This window comes from Carya illinoinensis, chromosome 14 (assembly GCF_018687715.1).
Source record: "Carya illinoinensis cultivar Pawnee chromosome 14, C.illinoinensisPawnee_v1, whole genome shotgun sequence".
In the NCBI taxonomy this organism is placed as follows: Eukaryota; Viridiplantae; Streptophyta; class Magnoliopsida; order Fagales; family Juglandaceae; genus Carya; species Carya illinoinensis.
In genome coordinates this window covers 29,798,995-29,809,382 of record NC_056765.1, presented here as the reverse complement: position 1 = coordinate 29,809,382, position 10,388 = coordinate 29,798,995, and the positions used below count along the sequence as shown (strand labels likewise).

Genomic DNA, 10,388 nt, shown 5'->3' with positions numbered 1-10,388 from the left:
ATTCAACTTTAAACTTCAATCTCAACTCACTATCCAAATTGCACCTAAGGCATGATTTGTTTTTACAAACCGTCTCAACCCATCTCATATCATTTTATTATTATAACTTTTTCAAATTTCTATACAAAATCTAATAAATAATTCAACTTTTTTAATATTTTATTTAACTTTTATCTCATTACAAATTCTCATATATGCGACCAAACGAGGCAGATAATCATAGATATTCCATTCACCAACCAGTCATGATAATGTAGTACAAAGTTCTACTCAAATCACATCAAAGTGAACATCACCCTACTTGTAGCTTCGGAGACAAGTTACTCCTCCAACCAGAGCATAACTATGTATATCTAGATCTTATAAATATACCTCAAACACCAATCAAAAACAAGTATGCAGGTAACACGTATCACCAGCATTTTTATTGATTAGAAAGATCTGCACGGGTGCTACTAATACTTAAAAATTGACTAAGTTTTTTTCCTTCAAGCTGTCAACGGTTTCCTTGAGGCTCACATCAAGAGGAATGAATTCAATACCCAAGCTTTTTGCCTTCTCTTTCGACACCTAAAATGTTGGCACAAATGGCTTATCATCTGCACACCTGTCAAGGGTTTTGGAGAAAAAAAAAAATGAGCTGGAAAGGTTTATGTAGAGATGTTACAAGAAACAATGATGAGTACCTCTAAATGTGGGGTTTTGGGGGGGCCAACAAGAGTCATTAAGGTCTCATAAGGAATCCAAAAACAAACAATGAATGAATGAAATGATTAAGGTGACAGAGGTAACAGATATTGCAAAGCCCAAGCATAAAAATGTCGAGAAAGAGAGGAGGAGAGAAAAAGAGAGAATTCCAAAATTAGGCTCTACTAGGACCTAACAACAGAATTTTTTGGCCCAACGAGATAAAATGCCTCATATAATTAATATCCCTTACGTGAAATCAAGGAACCATGTCATATAAAAAGGAATGTGCAATTGGAGCAATTACTGCTAGTGACAAGTATCACTCTAACATTATACCCAGAAAATAGAGGGAAATAAACACTTGCTTATCTGGAATGGTTGGGGGGCAGAAGGGACATGGTAAGTTTCTAGAAATGGTTGCCCAAAAAGCTCTTACAACAGCATCTCAAGGCCTCTTTTCACATGAAAGATCTTGGTCCCCTATAGTACTTTCTTGGCCTTGAGGTGCAATTTACTCCAACTGGTACGTTGTTACACCAGCACAAATACACGTAGAATGTTATTTCATGGGGTGGTCTCCAATCGGGTAACTCTGTTTTTACTCCATTGGAGTTAAATCTTAAGCTTTGTCATGAAGAATGGGAGCTTCTATAAGATCCATCCTTGTATCGGCAGCTTGTTAAGAGTTTGAACTATCTGACGATTACTCATCCTGACGTTTCGTTTGCCGTGCAACAAGTTAGTCAATTTATGCAGGCTCCTCGACATCTTTATTTAGCCACTGTCCGCCACATATTCCGATATCTAAAGGGCACCTCTACCCGTGGGTTATTCTTTCCTAAAGAATCTTCCTTAAAATTGATGGGATATAGTGATGCTGATTGGGCCGGATGTACAGATACTCGTCACTCTGTTATTGGCTGGTGCATGTTCTTAGGCAATGCACTCATTTCTTGGAAGAGTAAGAAGTAAGACAGAGTTTCCAAATCCTCTACTGAGTCTGAGTATCGTGCTATGTCTTCCGCATGCTCTGAGATCACATGACTTCGTGGATTATTGGGGGAACTTGGTTTTCCTCAGCTGCATCCCACTCCTCTTCATGCTGATAATATCAGTGCTATTCAAATTGCCGCTAATCCTATATTCCATGAGCGTATGAAACATATTGAAGTCGATTGTCATTCCATACGTGAATCCTTTGACAAACATATGATTACTCTCCCTCACATTTCCACTAAATGTCAAACTGCCGACATATTCACTAAAGCTCTTTCTTGTCACCTGCATAAGTTCTTAGTTGACAAATTGATGCTTCTTGATCCACCAGCATCAATTTGAGGGGGAATGTTACGGAGATATTTTTTGCGTTACACAAATACTTTTAGTAACTTTCTATGTTTAGATAGTATAGCAGATAAATAGACTAGATGTAAATAGACTAAACGTATAAATATGTAACATGTAAATATGTATGTGTACAGTAAAACCAGCAGCAATTAGGCGCTGGAATCACACTGAACATTCGGCGTTCTCTATCATTCGATGCTCTCTGTAAGTCTCTTCTATATAAATGAAGGAAATCAATGGAAAGAGGTATTCAAACCAATCTTGACACACCCTACACTGCCAAAGAAAACTTGCCACCGCCTCTGTGGGAAGTGTTCTTAGTTTGTCTCAGCATGAAGCACACTTGCCAATCAAGTGGGCCCCAATACACTCTCAAGCAGCGTGGTTAACATCCCATTCTAATAACAAGGATGGGTATGTTGTGTGATGACCCGCTTTTACGTGTATTTTCACTGAAAGAGTTGTTTTTAATTTAATTAATATAGTAGTTCTTTTATTTTAAATTATTATATTTTAAATTGGTTTTATTTTATTTGATGTGGTGTTTAATTTATTTTAGTCGTTTTATGGTTTTTAAAATCGTTTTAGGCGGATCAGTTTTTGGATTCCGGAAGTGAGGATTGGATCTCATTTCATTTCATTTCTTTTTTTCTTTTTCACTTTTTCCTTTTTCCTTTTTTCCTTTTCTTCTTCTTCTTTTTCCCTCCCGCGTGCTACAGCCCTCCATTCTCCCTCCTGTCGCCGTCCAACTCTCCACCCCGACCCATCGTCGTCCGGCTAGCGTGGCCGACACAGCCACCACTATTCAGCTCCCCTCCGGCCGGCGCACCACCCCACCAAAAATACCCTCCATCCGAGCCGCCAATCACCACCTAGAGCCCCATCTTTCCGCACGGTTTTGAGTCGTTTCCAGCGCCGTCACTCCACCTCCGGCCACCACCTCTTCACCACTTCTTCCCCTACCTCTTGTCATCCTAACCCACCCATTTTAGGCTCCGATCCGTTGCGGGAGCAGCTCCCACGAGCTCAACTCCGTTCAACCCCTTTTTGCACTTCCACCACCGTTTCCACTGCCACCCACGACCAAAACTCACTTCCTTTATCTTCATAAACATCCCTAGGTCATTCCCTATCAATTTCATGTCTTGGTTTGTCCCCGTTCAAAAGTGGGTAATTTACTACCCACGGCCATAGTGTAAAATACACTGTTACGTTGCTTTTCCTCCGCCGTTTGCAACGTCGTAAGCTTTCAAAAAATACCTTATAGCGCTGTAAGTATTTTCTAAACTCTACTTTTAGATTTAAATATATTTTGCTCTTACAATAATTATTTAACTGTTGGTTGGTTGATTTTGGACTGAGTCCGAGGAGTTCGGGGGTCGGATGGATGAGAACGGAGTTGCTTGGTTTGGTTGTTTTCGTGATTGATTGGTTAATTGTGCCTTGAGATTGCATTTACATGGTGCATTCACGTACATTTTATTTAAATTGAGAAAATCCAGTTTTAATCGTGTAAATGGATTTTCGGATGCGTGTGTATCACGACCCCAAGCCGGGATGGGGTATTATCTCGGTGGAGCTCCTCTGATCACTCGGGAGTGGATAACACTGAGTGACATCTCCTGGATTGTCGCTGAGCGACGACCGATCGCAAGATACGGTAACACTGTCGTGTCAACTCCGTGGTCCCTAGAGTGGCGGGGACTAGAGGATGGCCTGGTCCAAGGACGCGCTGGGCGCGAGTACTGGGTATCGCTCATTTAGGTGTCACACGCGTAGACGTTACCTGCGGTGTGGCACAGGAGCAAGAGTGTGCGGATGATCCCTAGGGGAGATCATGGTGCATGCAATAATTGGATCGGTTTTATGGTTATGGTTATGGGTCATTTTTTGGGAAAATAACGAGGTTTGGTTTGAGGCTATGTGATCCATTTTCTGGAAAAATAGTGGTTTTGATTTGGGCCATTATCTGGGATAATGGCGAGGACTAGTTTTAAAGGTTATGTTTTTACGCCAAATGGGATTTTGGCGTGCGTAGAAAAATGTAATTTTTGTGGGACATGTGCATTTGCATTCTTTCATACATATTGTTTGAGTTTTAATATGCTTTTATCTAGTGACGTTTGGATCTTACTTACCTGCAGCACTATTTTTGGTACCGTAGATTTTGGTGCAAAGATCGAGGAGGAGGAGGAGGCTGAGCCCGAGCAGGCGGCTCCGCCGCCGGAGTATTGAGTTGGAGTTTATGCTTTGTGGTTGGTTTGAAACTATATTTGTAGCTTGTAATATTTTATTATATATGTTTTGAACAGTTTTGTATTAAACTAAGAAAAAATTATGGTACTTAGTTATGAGACTTTTGCTATCCGCAGCGTGTTTCTTTTTACACATTTGTTACTTATACACATACTTGGCACTCATCGATAGGGTGGTGACCCGTGTTATCATCATCCGGACGTCTCGATTATCCCGTGTCCGTATGTAGAGATTTGGGAGCGTCATATGCTGTTCAACCTTACTTGAATGAGTTATCAAATATAGCTCTCATTACCTTTAGACAAGATCTACCAGTTGAAATAAATCAGAAACCAGGATTTATATAAAACTTCAGTGAAGAAAATACCATTTACTAAGTTGGAAATTGTGGCAGCACTAGTATTTAGGGTTGGCTGTTAGAGAGGACCAATCACCATTGCTGGGTTGATTGCAACCATGGCAAGACCGCTCTCTTTTGCAAACTTCCAGGCAGCTTCTTCAGCCAATGTCTTGGAAAGCACATACCATAGCTGAAAAAATATTCAAAATGAAACCCAGAGACAAATGAAGCAATGAACATATTATAGTCATTAATAATTTGGTTACCTGATTTATAAGTGATCATAAAGGGTATCAATTTTAGCAAACCCCAATTGCAGATCATGAAAGAGAGAGACTAGAACAGAATGTTCACAACTAAAATAATCTATTCCTTTAACGAATAAAACAAATTAACCACATTTATGACGAGTAAAAGCTGCATCATGATTACAGACCCCATTCGATTTTATTACCAAAGGCATGTCCTCCCACCCCCCCACCCCCACCCCCCCTCCCCCTCTTTCTCACTTCCCACATCTCTTTCCCCCCTTTTGCCAAACAGAATAAAGGGATATACAAGTTATAAAAAGAAGCTTCAAAAGTAAGCATGATCAGTGGCAAAACGTGGGATTCAGAAGGATTTACCATGGCTTTCTTTAAAGTTTGTTGAGACGTGATTGAGATGACATCATAAGGGTATTTCAGGATTTTTTTTTATTTTTAAATCAATAGTCAGTTTGGAAGCCTTAATGTCAAACTCATTACCCTCATTCCTTAAAAAACTTATAGTAGTTAAACGACTAACGGCCTATTATTCTTGTGAATGAGGTGTACGGCATAATTGCCAAAGACCTTGCTAATCGATTGAGTAGGGTGATTGAGAAGATTTGATCAAAATCACATAATGCATTTGTTAAAATAAGACAAACATTAGACTTGGTGCTTGTTGCTAATGAATGCCTGGATGGTAGACTGACTTAGGTGGACCAAGGGTATTTTGCATGTTAGATATTGAGAAGGCCTGTGCTCATGCTAACTTGGAGCTTCTATATTACTTGCTAGGGAGTTGAGGCATCAAGGACCAATGGAGATATTGGGTAGGCCATTGTATCCCTTAAGTGTGTTCTTTCTGCTTTGGTGCATGGCACTCCTGCATGTTTTCTTTAGTAGCTCTCGGGGATTGAGACATGTGATCAAGTGTCTCCATTACTTTTTATTATTGGTATGAAGATTCTCAGAGAATGTCATCACTTATAGGTTTTGGTATAGCTTCTGGTATGGAGAAATGACCCTCAAGGAAACTTTCCCAAAGATGTAAAATATCGCACGTGTGCAGGAGACTTCAGTGGCTGATCTACCAGATTTTTCTAGTGGCTCCCTCCCCTCAGTGGAATCTCAATTTTTTCAAAGCAGCTCATGACTGGAAAGTTGATGTTTTCACAGAATTTTTCAATCTCTTGTACGCTACTAGACAATGTGTTCAAACTGTAGACAAGAATCTTTGGACCCCTTCCAAGAAAAGAAAGCATATTGTTCATTCCTTTTATCATCTCCTTATATCTCAGGACAATAACTTGTTTGCTTGGAAGAGTATTTTAAGGACCAAGGTGTATTTAAGAGCAGCTTTTTTTGCATGGACAGTCTCCTTGGGAAAGTCCCTACCATGGATAACTGAAGGAAGTAGAATACCTTTGTGTCAAATTGATGTTGTAAGCACAGAAATAGTGGGGAATTTGTAGACCACCTTTTACTCCATTACAAGGTTGGTAGAGACTTATGAAATGACTTCTTTTGTAGAGTTGGGTTGGCTTGGGGTATGTGAGAAGGACGGTAAATCTCTTTGCAAACTGGAGGGTTATATGGCAGCCCACAAATTGCAGCGGTATGGACGAGTGCCTGTGTTTCCCACAGCAGACGTTGGAAGCCTAAAACTTCTCTTCTTTATTGTGCTCTTCCTTTAGACATCTGTTATAGATTTCATGGGTTGAATTTTCATGCTTTCCTTGTATGTTTTTCTATTTCTAAACAAATGTTTCTCTGGTTTACATCACGTGTACTTAGGCCACACCTTTTGCAGTTCTAAATAAAATTTCAATTACATGTCAAAATCAAATTTATAAAATGAAAATGATCTGCAGATTAATATATGGAAAGCACTGATAGCCTGAGAAGAACCCATCATTTGTACTTGCACTCTTCCCAACAAACAAACCATAGCGATTTCACAAAATCCCATAAAAACGCTACTCAAGAAATTTCTGAGAAATATTGAGATTTTTTATTCATAAAAAAAGTATCAATGATTTAAATAGAAAAAATATTCAATCCAAACAACGCCTAACGATTGAAGGGATTTTGGGGACAATATTCTTTTGGTATTGTCCCGTTAGTGTGAAGTAGGTTTCGCCTTTCCCTTGTCAGCCTAGCTATGTTGATAATTATTGATTGCATAACCATCTCAAGTACACAAAGTGAGAAAATAACCATTCATTTTTACCCCATCCATACCAAATTGTCCACCAGCTAGAAAATCCAACATTCAAAAAAAGATATCATTTGGTTCGTTGTCCTTGTTATGGAGAGTTACAAGTTTTCAAAACACAAATAGAAAAGGAGCACTGACATTTTAAATATAGTTTTATTTAAGCAAACTGACTTTTTAAATATTGTTTTTATAAGCAAACCGACTTTTTAAATATTGTTTTTATAAGTAAACTGACTTTTTAAATATACTAAAAGATAAGCAAGGAAAGTATCAAACAATTTGTGTCAATTGCCTTTTGAAGCGAAAAACATTTTTCCAGATATTCCAAAATAGATTAATGGACAAAATGGAGTATAAGTTATCCAGACGATTGAAACTGAGAATGTTTCAAGTATTGGAGAAACTGTGCTATAACGAGCAATGATTCATAACCTTCTTTCATTTTGAAAGAATGGTAATAGCACCTACATACCTTTGCTTCCTTACAAATTTCAGGATCTGAAAACCAAGTCTCATCAACGACTACATCAGGAGTTCGAGGTCTTCCATTGTTTGCAACTGCAGCAATAGAAGATGTCAAGACTACCTGTCTAACAGATGCAGACTTTGTACACGAGTTAAGAACATTAAGTGTTCCCTTCACTGCAGGATCAAGTAGTTCTGCCTGAAAGATGAAGACAAAGCTAAGATCAATAGTTAGGGGAAAAAAGCAGCAAAGACTATCATTAACAAACAAACAGAAGTCATTTAATTGTTTATAAAGAAAGCTTGATATTCTTATATTTTCACATTTAAAAGATACTTTCATATCTTACAATCATATCTTAAGTAGGAAATCAATGTTAGCAAGTAGGAAATATAATCCAGGCAGCATTTTGTTAATAAAAAAGTGCATAGTAAAGAAAAAAAAAAAAAAATCTAATAGCAATAGCAACAAGGTTGACATTATTAACTTGTAAATGACGAAACAGGAATTTCCACACGTCATGCTTCACAAGTTCTTTGTGTAGGTAATAAAGTAAGGAGCCATGATTCACAAGATAATGACATGCAATTACGCAAGCTACCTTTCACAAGGATATTGAAGGGTCTTAAGGCATGGGATTCTGTTCTTTACAGTTAGATATACTGTTGTACAGCACAAAGAAGATAGAAAGGTATCAGGAACTTCAACCCAATCCTGAAGAACTTCGCCTTACCCAACTCCAATGTAATCACAAAACCACTATGTTTATGATTGTAATATGTATGTCAATACATTTATCTGTTACGTTCTTTATTTAATCAACTAATGTGTTCTCTTATATGTGTAATAAGTGAATGATGTGCAAGTGAAAAAATCAGGACCGTTGATATTATTATATGCTGAGCTGCTTGACCACGTGAGGAGCCCGTGCTTCCATCTGATTCTCCATAAGCTTAGCCGCTGGATTGCTACACGTGTCATCATCTGTTGTAACATATATATTGATAGCTTACCTTGTAAACCCTAATCGATTTTGATTCATTTGTAGCAGCTGGGTTCTTGAGAGGCAGAGGGATAGAGAGAAAAAGAGAAGGGGGCGATTTAGGGTTTCTGGGGTTTGATCTTTTTGAAAGAAATCTGTGCGATTTCTTTGTGGTTTTTTGAGAGGGCTTGTAACTCTAATGAACTGAGGCTTCTCTATGCTGTATTGATTATCAATAAAGATCTCTGAGGCCATTCTTGCAGTGGATGTAGACCATTAGGGTCGAACCACGTATCTCGGTGTGTTCTTTCCTTGCTTTCCTATTTTATTGTTCATACTTGTTTCTTGTAATCTTCTGGTATATCTGTTCTTGGTTTATCTTGTTGATTCGTGCATTATATTAGTTTTGGAAGGTGCTGTATATTAATATTGGATCTGTGTTGGTATGCTGCTGGTTTTGTGAACATAACTGATAATATTGTGACTATTGTGAATCTTGAGCATTCGGTTTTGAGTCAAGAAACATAAAGATATTTTGTTGTTTTTCAGAACCGAAACTTATATAGATTTGTTATCAGTTTTTTGGATTTCTTTATTAATAAAATCTTGGCAATTTTATAACTATAAAACATAGGTTTTATGACAATGATTGTTTACCAACCCATATCCTATCTCTATCAAAAGCAGATCCTTTGCAATTCTAAATCCATTTCACGACTTAATCCTCCGCCTCTAGACCTTCATTTCTAAGACTCACTCCATCAATAAACGATAACTAGCACACTTTAAACAACTTAATATTCAAAGAAGAGTAAAATGGGATTAACCTCTGGGTCCTTGACGTCAAGATAGAAGGGAGATGCAGTATGGAAAACACCTTCACAGCCCTGAATAGCAGTATCAAAGGAACCTTCTTCCAATAAATTTTCTTTGAACAGATGAAGTCTCTCCTTACTCCATCAAGTCCAAGTAAGTGACTAGTTTTTTTTGGGTCATCTGCAGGACATAGAAGTGAACTCGATTAGAATACCATACTTCTAACCGTGTATATTAACCATCCAATTTGCCCAAGGAAAAGGGTACTACTTTCCAATGACTTGTTTACTCAGAGAGTTAGAATGAAATGGAATTAAAAAAGGAAAAGACATGTCAATGCTCACCAAATAGCGTTGTTATTTCTCTATTGATCAAAAGCATCCGGCAGCACTACACCCGAGAGTTTTTTAAAAAATTATTCGAAATTTTGAACTTGAGATTTTCAAGCATCACAAATCCCAAACAACAATCTCATATCATATCATTAATTCTACTATCGTAAAGAAATAGAGAATCCAAACACGTAAAAACAAAACTATAATACTGAGAGAGAGAGAGAGAGAGAGAGAGAGACTTCAGAGTGGGGTCGCGAACAGAGGCCCTGACAGTGTAACCGCGCTGCAGAAGAAACTTGACGAGCCACGAAGCTATGTAACCGGAGGCACCGGTCACGCACACGAGCTTCCCGGTTCCACTGCTCATTTTCTATGCTCTTCTTCTTATTCTTTTTCTTCGTCTTAGCTTCTGTGTCTGGTTTGAACCTCATGATCTATTGCTTTGCCTGATTATATACCAGTAGAGTCACGTCCAACTAGCCAACTAAGCTCGAGAGGCTAATGGACTGGCGGCTTCGGATTTTTTTAATAAAAAATTTGGGTTTGAAATCTCCAAACTCTACTTAAAAAAAAATAAACAAAAATTAAAATAAAAACTAGCAAACTAGATTGTGGAAATATGCCAAACGACCTATCAACTTAATACAAAATCGAATTTAGATCAAAATTAGAGACAGCAATACATGACAA

The 10,388-nt window shown here is 38.1% G+C and overlaps 1 pseudogene; it reads right to left on the bottom strand.

Annotated features, from left to right (window-relative positions):
* Positions 1 to 210: 210 nt before the first annotated feature.
* On the bottom strand, positions 211 to 10,184 carry LOC122293799 (annotated as a pseudogene).
* Positions 10,185 to 10,388: the final 204 nt, after the last annotated feature.